The sequence below is a fragment of the Microcaecilia unicolor genome, chromosome 3 (assembly GCF_901765095.1).
Source record: "Microcaecilia unicolor chromosome 3, aMicUni1.1, whole genome shotgun sequence".
In the NCBI taxonomy this organism is placed as follows: Eukaryota; Metazoa; Chordata; class Amphibia; order Gymnophiona; family Siphonopidae; genus Microcaecilia; species Microcaecilia unicolor.
In genome coordinates this window covers 221,323,946-221,339,196 of record NC_044033.1, presented here as the reverse complement: position 1 = coordinate 221,339,196, position 15,251 = coordinate 221,323,946, and positions in this window count along the sequence as shown.

Sequence of the window (15,251 nt, the reverse complement as noted above, 5' to 3'; positions counted from 1 at the left end):
CTTGGAGGAGGAGGCCTCCTAAATTGAAAGCATCATCCTGGTGAAGTTGGAAATAATCCTGTAGTCAGGACCAGCCCACCAGGGGATGCAATATCTTCTCATACTGAAGCTGTGTCTCCAGGAGCTTCTGCCCAGGATGGGCTTAGGACAGCTGTTGTAGTTGGTGATTCGATTATTAGGCTGTAGATAGCTGGGTGACTGGTGAACGTCAGGATCGCTTGGTGACTTCCCTGCCGTGCAAAGGTGGTGGACCTCACATGTCACCTAGATGGGATTTTAGATAGTTCTGGGGAGAAGCCTACTGTCTTGGTACATATATATTCGCATATTGACTTTTCAGACTGTTTGTTGTTCCTATTTACATCTTGCTCAGCAGTTGACAGTGATAATGTGCAATCTTGAAAATCTGTCTGCTTTTTATTTAAAGACACCTGCAGGCTCATTTTCAAAAGAGATAGACGTCCAAAAAGTGACATAAATCCACACAAAAGGTGCCCCAAATGACCACTGGAGGAACTCGGGGATCACCTCCCCTTCCTTCCCCAAATCACAAAACATTTTTCCAAACAGCACTTTCTAAAGGAAAAGATAGACTTTTTTTTTGTAGAAAATGACCTTTCCTGTTCTGATTTTATACATTTTACAAAAAATGTCCAAATTCAGACTTAGATGTCATATCCAAAAATGCTCCTTGTGCATTTGACTTGCCCAAAGTCACAAGGAGCAGCAGTGGGAATTGAACCCATGTTGCCAGGATCAAAGCCTGCTGCACTAACTATTAAATCACTCCTTCTCTGTTTTGGACATCTTGCATTTGGATGTCTTTGTGTTCGAAAATGGCCGAAAATCCAAGGACATCCATGGTATTTTCGAAAACAAATATGGACGTCCATCTTTTTTCAAAAATGACCTTTTCCCCGCTTCCGAATTTGGACATTTTACAAAGACGTCCAAATTCCAACTTAGACGTTTCTTTAGAAAATGCCCCTCTTGGTCTACTATGCTCTCTATTGCAACCTCACTATCTGGATGCCCTATTGTTTGACGTCGGTGGTAGGCAAAATGGTAGAGACTATATAAAGAACAAAATTACAGAGCACATTCAAAAGCATGGAATAATGAGCCAAAGCCCACATAGATTTAGTGAAGGAAATCTTGCCTCACCAATCTAATCTAGTTGGTTAGAGTGCTGGTGTAGATAGGAAGTAACCAATAGAAAACAAAAAGGAGGAGGAAAACCCTCACATGCAACGAAGGCAATAGAACAAAAAAAGTGGATGTCAAGGAGGATGTCAAGAAGTCTTTAATATAACAGCTAAAATAACGACCCAACCCGGCTGTGTTTCGGCTCCAAGGCCTGCATCAGGGGTCTATTAGATCTACATGAAAAACAAATAACTAATTACATAAAAAGTAATGTAATTAGACAAAAATGACATATATAAAATAGTGACATATATAAAATCAACTTGTGCAATAATCACATTCAATATATATACAGAGATTAAAAAGTATAAAAAATCAAAAGTAAAATGAGTCTTGGCTTGTACATTATGTATTAGACTTTACATGGGTCAGAGGTAATCAGGTGATAATCCAATATGTTTAGAATCGGACAAACAAATGTGCAAACTAAAAACAAGTAAAAAATGCTATCAATAGTATATACACATAGACCTGATAATAATTATCTGTAAATCTATGTGAAAATGGGTTTTACCTCTTGTGTTTGGCTGATGGCTTAATCAAGAGAAAAGTAGCTGTTAGGGTTCTGAAGAATAAAACAATAAGTTTAAGACATTTAAAAGTATATATTTTTTATTACATTTGTACCCCACGCTTTCCCACTCACGGCAGGCTCAATGTGGCTTACATGGGGCAATGGAGGGTTAAGTGACTTGCCCAGAGTCATAAGGAGCTGCCTTTGCCTGAAGTGGGAATCAAACTCAGTTCCTCAGTTCCCCAACCAAAGTCCGCCACCCTAACCACTAGGCCATATATCTAGACAAACCTGAATATATCAAACTTAACATGCAGTGAAACTGTAGTGGTTGATGCCAAAGTTTTAAAAGAAACAATGTGTCTGTAAATAAAATGCTGAAAAGTATGGCTGACATTAATGGTGACAGTCTACCAAATCAGAAATATGTGACGGACTTTGAGTCACCTTTGAATGCTGTGGAGACATATGCCTAAATGTATTGGAATAGACGCAGATGTATGATGCAATATCTATAGTAGGGAGTCAGAAGGAGAAAAAGGAATTACGCCAAAATGAAACTAAAACGGAACAGCGTGTAGTCGGATAGAGTAGTGAAGATGACTATGGAGTACATAATGCATATAGCTATGAAATAAAAAAGTGTCAAATAAAAAGAGGGAAAACTTAACCTTAGCTGAGAAAATCCAGTGCTGCTGTACACCGTGATGGTAGAACGCATCTATGACGTCAACAACGTAAACATAATGATTATTTGTAAACTGTAACTTGTAAATTTCCACTCTGTGTTTTTAAAAATAAAATGCAGTTGGAGAGGAGAAATATTACTATCTTTTAGGAACCATATTAGAAATTGCATCTGTTGTGAAAACTGAATTTTTGTAAATGTTTTACTGGCGATCGTGGTGGTATGGTGACGTGCATATTTCATGTATCTAATGTTATTGAGTATGTCAAGTGTGGCTACGTCAATCTGAAAGAAAGAAATTTAAACCAATTAGCTTTGAAGCTACGTCGCACCATAGAGTGTTACTGGGATCAATTTTTATGGTCATGTATCAAATTAAGAACGTGAATGAATTTATGGACTGAATCACAATATGGCATCTACATAGGTGTATGGCAGGTTGTACGAGTGAAACTTGTAAAATGTAATACACTGGACTGTAGAGATGAGCCGCATAAAATATTTGTTGGAAATAATAACTAATGCTTATTTTCTATCTTGCCAGGAAATGCTGCCGATTAAAAATATAATTAATAGAAATAAATTGGTAAAATATGTGTATAAAAACAATAAGTGCCAAATGAAATGACTGAAAAACGATGTGTGAGAACAAATCTTACGATCCGACTGCATGGAAATCTTGCCATCAGGAATAATGCTCGTTAAAAATGAACTGAAATTGAATGGATTGGTGTTGTGGCTGTGCCAACCAATAAAATGTAAACACAAAATGGTTTTTTGAGACCAAAAAACATATATTAAAATGTCCAAAGAAGGGAAAATTAGGTTCTTACCATGATAATTTTCTTTCCTTTAGTCATAGCAGATGAAGCCATTATGTATGGGTTATGTTCATCAACCAGCAGGGGAGAGAGAGAGCACTCAAACTTTCTCAGTGCCCTCTTGGCCAGCTAGCTCCACTGCCTCTTCAGTATTTGAAGCTTCCAAAGCAGTATGGCCAACCGCAATGGGAATCACAAGAGCTTTCCTCACAGCGAACGATGGCCCATCACAAGGGCATGAACTCATAAAGGAGGGAATGCACATCCTCCTGGAGGGAATAAACTCATCCTCCTTATTGTATAAGTGGAGGGGAACACACCGCCTCCTGGAGGGAATCACAATCCTCCCAACACACTGGAGGGAATGAACTCATCCTATTTACAGAACTGGAGGGGAACACACGCGCCTCCTGGAGGGAATCAACACATCCTCCAAAAACATACTGGAGGGAATGAACTCATCCTCCTAAAGTTAAACTGAACATGAATCCTGAAGATTGTTTTCCAACTTTCTCCCAAGGAAGGAACTTCAGGAAATTAGAACAGAACCTGAAAAAAACCCAATTTACAGCATACTGACAATCCAACAGGGAGGGCTCATGGCTTCATCTGCTATGACTAAAGGAAAGAAAATTATCATGGTAAGAACCTAATTTTCCCTTCCTTGTCATCAAGCAGATGAAGCCATTACGTATGGGATGTAACAAAGCAATCCCTAGATAGGGTGGGAACAAGCCACACCACGCGCTAGCACTTGTGCTCCAAACGCGCATCCCTCCTGGCAGCCACATCCAGCCTGTAATGTCTGGCAAAGGAGAGCTTAGAAGCCCATGTTGCTGCACTGCATATCTCTTGAAGAGAGAGTGCTCCAGTTTCAGCCAAGAGGAAGAAATCGCTCTAGTAGAATGCGCCTTAAAGGCTACAGGCGGCACCCGGCCGGCCAGCAGATAAGCTGAAAAGATAGTCTCTTTGAGCCAGCGGCAATAGTGGCCTTAGACGCTGGAGACCCTCTGCGAGAACCTGACAGTAAACAAACAGATGATCAGAAGTCCTGAAAGAGTTAGTAACTCGCAGATACTGCAGCAGAGTCCTGCGCACATCCAAAAGTGCAGCTGCCCAAAAGATTCTGGAAACTCTTCTTCTGAAAAAGAGGGCAAGAAAATAGGCTGGTTTAGGTGAAACGCTGAAACCACCTTAGGCATAAAGGAAGGCACGGTCCGAACCGTGACTCCTGACTCTGAAAATTGCAGAAATGGGTCTCTACAGGACAGCGCCTGGAGCTCTGACACCCGTCTCGCCGAGGTAATGGCCACCAGAAAAACGGCCTTCAGTGTCAAATCCTTCTCCGATACTCGCCGAAGCGGCTCAAAAGGAGATGCCTGCAGGGCTTTCAAAACTAGCCCCAGGTTCCAAGCTGGACATGGTGATCGCACGGGAGTCGGAGCCGAAGCACCCCTCTAAGAAACCGTGCCACATCTGGGTGAGCAGCCAAAGACACGCCTCCCACCTTACCACGAAGGGAGGCCAACGCCACTTGCACCCGCAGGGAATTATAGGCCAGGCCTTTTTGTACACCTTCCTGCAAAAAGTCCAGAATCGGCGAGACAGGAGCCCGCATTGGTGCAATGGCTCTGGAAGCACCAAGACTCAAACAGGCACCAAATCCTAGCATAAGCTACGGAAGTGGACCCTTGCGGGCTTGCAGAAGAGTGGTAATCACTTTATTGGAATAACCTTTATCCCTCAATTGCGCCCTCTCAATAGCCATGCCGTAAGACCAAAGCGGCAGGCGTCCTCCATGGCTACCGGACCCTGAGACAACAGGTTCGGTACCAGAGGTAACGGCAGAGGAGCCTCCAGAAGCATCTGTCGGAGGTCTGCATACCAAGGTCTCCTTGGCCAATCCGGGCGATGAGGACCACTTCTCCTGGGTGCAGCCGAATCCGCAAGAGCAGGCGCCCTATCAAGGGCCATGGGGGAAACACATAAAGAACCGGAGGCCAGGGTTGAGCCAAGGCATCCAACCCCGCCGAGCAGGATCTCTCCGTCTGCTGAAGAAGCACGGGACTTTGGCATTGGAACTTGTCGCCATGAGATCCATCACGGGCTTGCCCCATTTGGCACAGATCTGCAGGAATACTTCGTCTGCCAGATTCCATTCTGCTGGATCGATCTGATGCCTGCTCAGATAATCGGCCTGCACATTGCTCTGACCTGCAATATGAACTGCCGACAGACACTGAAGATGCAGCTCGGCCCAGTGGCAAATCAGTTCGGCTTGCGCGGCTAGTGCTCTGCACCTTGTTCCGCCTTGTCGATTTATATAGGCCACTGTTGTCGTGTTGTCCGACATCACTCTGACAGCCAATCCTTCCAGGGTCACTTGAAAAGCCAGAAGCGCCTGAAACACCGCTTTCAACTCTAGGCGGTTGATGGACCACTCCGACTCCTCGGGTGTCCATAGACCCTGGGCATGCTTCCCCTTGCAATGTGCGCCCCAGCCCTTCAGGCTGGCATCCGTTACCACCAGGCACCAAATGGGGAGCGTCAGCGGCATTCCTCGCCGCAGCATGCTGTCCGAGAGCCACCACTCCATGCTGAGTCGGGCCGCAGGGAGCCAAGTGAGTCTGCATTGGTAATCCTGAGAAATTGGAGACCACCTCTGGAGTAGGGAATACTGTAGCGGTCTCAGGTGCGCTCTCGCCCAGGGTACCACTTCCATCGTGGCTGTCATCGATCCCAGCAGCTGGACAATGTCCCAAGCTCGCGGGCGGGGCATCCTCAGGAGCAGACGGACCTGATTCTGAAGCTTGCACCGCCTTAGCTCGGGTAGGAACACATAACCCGAGACTGTGTCGAACCTGGCCCCTAAAAATTCTAGAGATTGTGAAGGGGTCAGGTGACTTTTGGCCATATTGACGACCCAGCCTAGAGATTGCAGTACTGAGACCACTCTGGCTGTAGCTTGTAAGCTCTCTGTTGCAGAGTCTGCTCTGATGAGCCAGTCGTCTAGGTACGGGTGAACCCTGATACCTTCTCACCTGAGAAAAGCAGCTACTACCACCATTACCTTCGAAAAGGTTCGGGGAGCTGTGGCGAGGCCAAAAGGCAAGGCCCTGAACTGGAAATGTTTTCCCAACACCGCAAACCTCAGAAACCTCTGGTGCGGGGGCCAAATCGGTATGTGCAAGTAAGCTTCTTTCAGGTCTAGAGTCGTGAGAAACTCTCCTGGCTGAACCGCCGCAATGACGGAGCGCAGGGATTCCATGTGGAAATGCCGCACTCTCAGGGACTTGTTCACTTCTTTTAAGTTCAGAATAGGGCGAAAGGACCCACCTTTTCGCGGCACCACAAAGTAGATGGAGTAACGGCCGCAGCCCTGCTCGCGGGAGGCACCGGGGTCACCGCCCCTAACCGAATCAGACCTTGTAAAGTCTCCTCCACCGCCGCCCGTTTGACGGCAGAACCGCATCGGGACTCCATAAACACGTCTCTTACTGGGGCGTTGAATTCTATTCTGTATCCCTCTCCAATCAGGTCCAGAACCCACTGATCTGAGGAAATCTTGGTCCACTCCTCGGCAAAGAGGGAAAGTCGTCCTCCGATGACAGGCATCGAGGAGAGGGCCGGCGCACCATCATTGAGAGGGTCGCCCCTGAACTCCTGGCCTTGAGCCACCAGCTGCGGAACGCTTGTCCGAGCGAAAGGAGTTCCTCTGCTGACCACGGGCACGTGAAGTGAACCCAGCCGAATGCCCCGGGCGGTACCTTCTAGCTTCACGGAAGCGAGGTCTGTACGAGGAGTGGACCGCCTGGCCCTTAGAGGAAGGCCTCTGCCTATCTTCGGGCAAGCGCTGGGGTTTTGGATCACCCAAGCCTTTCACAATTTTCTCCAACTCCTCACCAAATAGGAGAAGCCCTTGAAAAGGCAACTTCACCAACCTTTGCTTAGAGGCCATGTCCGCTGCCCAGTGCCGTAGCCACAGACGACGGCGAGCCGCCACTGCTACTGCCATTTGTTTAGCCGAAGCTCTGACAAGGTCATAAAGGGCATCAGCCAGAAAGGACAAGGCCACCTCCATCCGCGGAGCCACATCCAAGAAGGGCTCCGCTCCATCTCCGGGCTGTGCCACTGCCTGTTGCAGCCAAGCTAGGCAGGCTCTAGCAGCATAACAGCTGCATGCAGACGCCCGAACAGTGAGACCTGCAATTTCAAAGGACCGTTTCAATGCTGTTTCCAGCCTACGATCTTGAACATCCTTCAGGGCAACACCTCCTTCAACAGGGAGGGTAGTTCTCTTTGTCACCGCAGTGACTAGGGCATCCACTGTAGGCATTTGAAAACGAGCCATATGCCCCTCACGCAGAGGGTATAACTGCCCCATAGCCCTGGAAACTCTCAAAGGTCCCTCGGGGTCAGCCCACTGAGCCGACACAAGCTCTAGGATGGAGTCATACAAAGGGAAGCCCGAGCAGCTTTCTTGGTACTAGCCATCCTAGGATACCCGAGGAGGCCATGCCATTGTCAGGATCTTCAATCAGAGGGCCTGCATGGTATCTGAAATAAGCGCTGGCAGCTCATCATGGTGGAAAATCCTCACCGCGGAGGGATCATCCAGATCCTGTGGTAAATCCGCACCCGACTCCGGTTCCTCAGACCAAGAACGTCTGTCAGAGTTCTCCGAATCCTCACACCCCGACCACAGGGGGGAAAAAGGCGCACCACAATTGGAAGGGAATTAACCCTTCTGCGCTTATCTTTGGGCCAATCATCCGGGAAAACCTCAGTGGGCAGTCCCAGGCCAGAATCCATCGGGGGGACCATCACAGGGGCCTCAGGCGACCCTTGAGGGAGGGCTCTTTTCATCATGTATGCTTTATGCAGCAAAAGCACAAAATCCGGGGAGAAAATCTCACCCTGGGCACCCAAATCCTGTCCGGTGCTAGCCACTCCTGAAATAACCTCATCTCAGGTGCCCCACCCGGCTCAGGTCTCTCCGTGTCCAGGGAGACCGCGCCATGCGGTGTAAGCAAAATGGCGCCCGCTGCCAGCTCAGAGCGGGAAGAAACATTGCTCGCCATGCTCGGGCCGGCTCCTACGCCTGTACAGCACGATTACAGAGCCCTGCTGCTGATTTGCGCTTGCCACACGTGGAACAGCGCTTTACATTGTCCGCAGCCATCGCCGAAAAATGGCGGTAAAATCCAAAATGGCAGTTTCGCGCCAAAATCGCCCCGATCGCGGGCCCACCCCGGAGGAGTTGGAAAACACTCTTACCTCAAAGGATCTAGCATACAACTACGATCCTGCTGAAAATCAGGTCAAAAACCTCTGTTCCAGCGTCTCTGCGTTTAAAAACGCGACGCGACTTTTTTTTTTTTTTTTTAACGCTGTGAGGAAAGCAGAGGTATTGAAGACTCCGGAGGCTCAGATGAGTGGAAAGGCAGGGAAAGGGCGAACCTATATGCCTGCATCCACTGTTGGTGGGTAAGGACAGGGAAAGCAATGCAATATGTCCACATCCACGGAGGTATGGTAAGGCAGGGAAAGGGCTAACCTATGTGCCTTTAAAGTGAAGCTGCTATAGCCTCCAACACCCCGGTTAACAACTGCAAGCCAGGAACCACCTCCCGGCAGATTTTTCTGGAGCTCGAGAAGCTGCAGCCACCCTGCTAGGGGAGATAGAGAATACTGAAGAGGCAGTGGAGCTAGCTGGCCAAGAGGGCACTGAGAAAGTTTGAGTGCTCTCTATCTCCCCTGCTGATGGACATAACCCATACGTAATGGCTTCATTTGCTGATGACAAGGAATGATGATTTGTATAGCGTCTGTAATTCGTGGCGCAAAATTGATGCAGTTGATTTTAATGAAGTGATTTCCTAAATTTATCGTAAATCTAAAACATAGTGGAAAAAAATTATCTTTATGAATAAAAGAAATAAAAAATAGAAGTAAAAGAGGAATAAAAAATGAAATTGTATGAAATGGTAAATTAGAAAACACTGCATAATGAAATACATAAATATAAGAGATACGCAGAGCATCAGTTAATGTTTAAATGAATTGAAAAATGCCTAAATATGATTGTGGTATATAGTAATACTTACAAAAAAGTAAAGCATCAACTGATATGTGAATGAATCAAACATATAAATGGCGAGTGACCGACTGACTCGCAAATGCGCAGTAGAGACTTCCCTCTCTGTCCCGCCCCCGCGTCAATACGTGATGACGGGGGCGGGACAGAGAGGGAAACTGCGCAAAGCCGCCAAGGTCACTACCGCTCCCCCCCGCCCGAGGTCCCGCTACCGCTCCCCCCCAACCGGTGTCGCCGCCGCCGCCAGCCCTCCACCCGGCCCAGGTCCTCTCTCCGCTACTGAACTTACATCCATTCGCCGGAATGCAGCACGCACATCAGCTGAGCTGCCGTCCGCCTTCCTTCCCTGCCTGTGCCCCGCCCTCGCTGACGTTACGTCACATGAGGGCGGGACACAGGCAGAGAAGGAAGGCCGACGGCAGCTCAGCTGATCTGCCCTGCTGCCTTCCGGCGAATGGATGTAAGTTCAGTAGCGAAGAGAGGGCCTGGGCCGGGTGGAGGAACGGTAGCGGCGACCTCGCGGGGGGGGGGGGCGGTGGCGACCACGCGGGGGGGGCCAGCGTCGACCTCCGAAAACCCCAATACCAGCCCGTTTTAACGGGCTCAACGGCTAGTTGATTAAATAAGTTAAAGAATGCCGTAGATATGATTGTTGGTTAAAAATAAAATTATATACAATAAATATGTAAAACACTGCACGAGTGGCACCATACATGTAAAGAAAACAAAGAACACAAAAACCATCAAATAATATATAAATGAATTGAACAATGCCATAAATATAATTGTTGCTTAAAATGGAATTATTTGATGTAATAAAATTATAAAACACTGCCTAAAATGGAAACAAATATATAAAAGATACGCATATCAAGACTCTTAAGGCTTGATGACTTAATGCCCCAATATCTTGGAGTATAACCTTGGCACACCAATCACCTGAAGTCTCTATTATTTTTTATGGAGTTTCTTTATTGAATAAATCACAGATAATTTACTCACAGATAGACAGTGGTGCACCAAGGGGGGGGGGGGGGCGGTAGGACGGTCTGCCCTGGGTGCACGCCGCTGGGGGGGGGGGTGCTGCGCGCCTGTTGGCACTTGTTCCCTCCCTGCTGCTCCCTCTGCGTGGAACAGGTTACTTCCTGTTCCGGGGCAGAGGGAGCAGCAGGAACGAGCGGACTCGGAGCCGACAGGCGCACGGCACCTCCCCCCAGCAGGTAAAAATGCACCCGGGGGGGGTGTAATTTGGCCGGGGGGGGGCGCATCGGCGATCCGCCCCGGGTGTCAGCCAGCCTAGGAACGCCACTGCAGATAGATGTTCTGAGGTGCTGCTCCAGGACACAGAGACTTCTTAATCTGAGAGCTGTTGGGGGTGAAGATCTGAAGAGAGGTAGATATTGCAGGGGGGAAGGATAGTTGAACAGGTAGAAATGGTCCAAAGCTGGGTGACTGGAATGTGCAATATCATTAGAGAGGAGATATTTTCAAGGTAAAAAAAACCAGGTTCGTTACAGGGAGTTTCAGCAGGACGGAGCTGTCTGGAATGAAATGATCCATGCTCCATGTCTCTGGCTAGATGGTGTTGGAATGCCTCATGGCTGAAAGGACAAAGAGGTGTTGAGGCTTCACACAGGCTCATGAGGAGCAGATAGAGACCAATGGGACAAAGCTTGCCATCGGTTAGCAAGGAGTGGCCCTAGAGGACGGCTCTCGATTGGGGGGAAAGGTCATACCTGGCTGACCTCCCAGGACAGAGATAGTGAGAATGACCAGGAAATGATAGCAGAAAACAAAAGAGCCAAGCTTGGCAGAGAGAGGGAGGAGGTGGCAGAGGAGGAGGAGGTGGCAGAGAGAGGGAGGAGGTCTGGGCAGCCTCACAACCAGTGGTAATAGTTCTTACACAGCCAAGCAAGTGTGGTTGCACTGCCTGTGAACTACATTACCCACAGTGCATTGCTCATGTATCTTTGCAGTGAGAAAGTGCAGCAATGATAGTCCTTAGAACTGAGAATAACAGTAAAGGCATTACACATATTTTAGGATCACGTTATAAACTAGTGTGAGGCTGTCGGAGGACAGAACAACGCAGAACTCGAAGATGTATAATAATGAGCCTCCATATAGTCATAATGTATAATCATACAAGTAAAAAATTGAAACATCAAATGACATAGTAAAGTTAAAACATTGCCATGAACATAATTGTTGCTTAAAGTAGAACTAATGTTGGTATATTCACATGCAACTCTCAGCATGTGAAGGTTGAATTAAAAATGAGTATCAAGATAAATGTATGGTGCCACTCGTGCAGTGTTTTACACATTTATTGTATATAATTTTATTTTAACCAACAATCATATTTACTGCATTCGTTAACTTATTTAATCAATTCATTCACATATCATTGATGTTTACTTTTTTGTAAGTATTACTATATACCACAATCATATTTAGGCATTTTTCAATTCATTTAAACATTAATTGATGCTCTGCGTATCATTCAAATGTCACTTCCTGAATATCAATGCTTTAAATTTGTGCAACCCGAATCTCCGTTGACGTTATTTAAAGACTTCTTGGCATCCTCCTTCAGCTGTCCTCACTTTTTTGTAGATAGGAAGTAAACCGGCGTAGAACGAACTAGAAATACCCATTGTAGATAGCCAATATAAAGTAGATCATGTTCAACCATATCAACGTAGAATGAGAGACCCAAAGAGACAATGAGAATGGATGATTTATGATCCAAGGAGGTGCAATCTCATTGTATAGTGTAGTGAGAAGAGTTTCCGTACTGTGAGCTGTTCAGAAACCTGCCTGTCTAGGATGTAAGTGAGAGTTTTTTCAGAAAAGGAGGCTAATTGTTTCAGAACAACTTTTTCCAGAGTTGTAAGATTGAAATAGGGCGGTAATTTAAAGGGAGAGAAGGGTCTAAGTCTAGTTGCTTAAAGATCAGCATAATGATGGCTGATTTCCAGGAACCAGGCACAATGAAGGAGTGCAACAGCAGCATCAAAGTAAGGAAAATGGTTTAACTAATGTAGCTGGTCATGGATCAAGTGCTGAAGATGTCAGATGGATGGAAGGCGATAATCGTAAGAGATCCTGTATTGTCGGGGAATTAAAACTGCTCCAAACTGCTGAAAGTGTCGGGCTGGAGTCTTGGATAATTGGAGAAGGGACTGAGAGATTCATGGAACTTCTAAGAAAGGGTATGATACATACCTGTAGCAGTTGTTCTCCGAGGACAGCAGGCTGATTGTTCTCACGACTGGGTGACGTCCGCGGCAGCCCCCACCAACCGGAAAGAAGGCTTCGCGGGAACGGTCGGCACGCAGGGCACGCCCACCGCGCATGCGCTGCCGTCTTCCCCGCCCGTGGCGCGACCGCTCCCGCCCAGTGTGAATGAACTAGCAAAGATGAAACACACAACTCCAAGGGGAGGAGGGAGGGTAGTGAGAACAATCAGCCTGCTGTCCTCGGGAGAACAACTGCTACAGGTATGTATCATACCCTTTCTCCGAGGACAAGCAGGCTGCTTGTTCTCACGACTGGGGTATCCCTAGCTCTCAGGCTCACTCAAAACAAGAACCCAGGTCATTGAACCTCGCAACGGCGAGGGAACAACAGAAATTGACCTACGAAGAACAACTACTGAGAGTGCAGCCTGACCAGAATAAATTCGGGTCCTGGAGGGTGGAGTTGGATTAACCCCAAACAGATTCTGCAGCACACCGACTGCCCAGAACCGACTGTCGCGTCGGGTATCCTGCTGGAGGCAGTAATGAGATGTGAATGTGTGGACAGATGACCACGTCGCAGCCTTGCAAATCTCTTCAATAGTGGCTGACTTCAAGTGGGCCACTGACGCTTGCCATGGCTCTAACACTATGAGCCTTGACATGACCCTCAAGAGTCAGCCCAGCCTGGGCATAAGTGAAGGAAATGCAATCTGCTAGCCAATTAGAGATGGGTGCGTTCCCGACAGCGACCCCTAGCCTGTTAGGGTCGAAAGAAATAACAATTGGGCGGACTGTCTGTTTGGGCTGTGTCCGCTCCAAGTAGAAGGCCAATGCTCTCTTTGCAGTCCAATGTGTGCAACTGACGTTCAGCAGGGCGGGTATGCGGCCTGGGGAAGAATGTTGGCAAGGACAATTGACTGTTAAGATGGAACTCCGACACCACCTTCGGCAGGAACTTTGGGTGGGTGCGGAGCACTACTCTGTTGTGATGAAATTTGGTATATGGAGCATGAGCTACTAGGGCTTGAAGCTCACTGACCTACGAGCTGAAGTAACTGCCACCAAGAAAATGACCTTCCAGGTCAAGTACTTCAGATGGCAGGTGTTCAGTGGCTCAAAAGGAGGTTTCATCAGCTGGGTGAGGACGACGTTGAGATCCCATGACACAGTAAGGAGGCTTGATAGGGGGGCTTTGACAAAAGCAAGCCTCTCATGAATCGACGACTAAAGGGCTCTCCAGAGATGGCTTTACCTTCCACACGATAATGGTAAGCACTAATCGCACTAAGGTGATTCCTTACTGAGTTGGTCTTGAGGCCAGACTCTGATAAGTGCAGAAGGTATTCAAGCAGGTTCTGTGCAGGGCAAGAACGAGGTTCTAGGGCCTTGCTCTCACACCACACGACAAAACCTCCTCCACTTGAAAAGTAACTCTTTTTAGTGGAATCCTTCCTAGAGGCAAGTAAGACCCGGGAGACACCCTCAGACAGACCCAACGCAGCGAAGTCTACGCCCTCAACATCCAGGCCGTGAGAGCCAGAGACTGAAGGTTGGGGTGCAGCAACGCTCCGTCGTTCTGCGAAATGAGAGTCGGAAAACACTCCAATCTCCACGGTTCTTCGAAGGACAACTCCAGAAGAAGAGGGAACCAGATCTGACGGGGCCAAAAGGGCGCTATCAGAATCATGGTGCCGCGGTCTTGCTTGAGCTTCAGTAAGGTCTTCCCCACCAAAGGTATGGGAGGATAAGCATACAGGAGGCCGGTCCCCCAATGGAGGAGAAAGGCATCCGACGCTAGCCTGCCGTGTGTCCTGAAGTCTGGAACAGAACAGAGGCAGCTTGTGGTTGGTCTGAGAGGCGAAAAGGTCCACCGAGGGGGGTGCCCCACGCTCGGAAGATCTTGCGTACCACTCTGGCATGGAGCGACCACTCGTGCGGTTGCATGACTCTGCTCAGTCTGTCGGCCAGACTGTTGTTTACGCCTGCCAGGTATGTGGCTTGGAGGAGCATGCCGACCGACACGCCCAACGCCACATCCCGACGGCCTCCTGACACAGGGGGCGAGATCCGTGCCCCCCTGCTTGTTGACGTAATACATTGCAACCTGATTGTCTGTCCGAATTTGGATAATTTGGCAGGACAGCCGATCTCTGAAAGCCTTCAGTGCGTTCCAGATCGCTCGGAGCTCCAGGAGGTTGATCTGCAGATCCTTTTCCTGGAGGGACCACAGACCCTGGGTGTGAAGCCCATCGACATGGGCTCCCCACCCCAGGCGAGATGCAATCCGTCGTCAGCACTTTCGTGGGCTGCGGAATTTGGAATGGACGTCCCAGGGTCAAATTGGTCCGTATGGTCCACCAGAGCAGTGAAGTGCGGCAACTGGTGGAGAGGCGGATGACATCTTCTAGATTCCCGGTGGCTTGGAACCACTGGGAAGCTAGGGTCCATTGAGCAGATCTCATGTGAAGACGAGCCATGGGAGTCACATGAACTGTGGAGGCCATATGACCCAGAAGTCTCAACATCTGCCGAGCTGTGATCTGCTGAGACGCTCTGGTCTGCGAAGCCAGGGCCCAGAGATTGGTGGCCCTCGCTTCGGGAAGGTAGGCCTGAGCCGTCTGGGAATTCAGCAGCGCTCCTATGAATTCCAGAGACTGAGTTGGCTGGAGATGGGACTTGG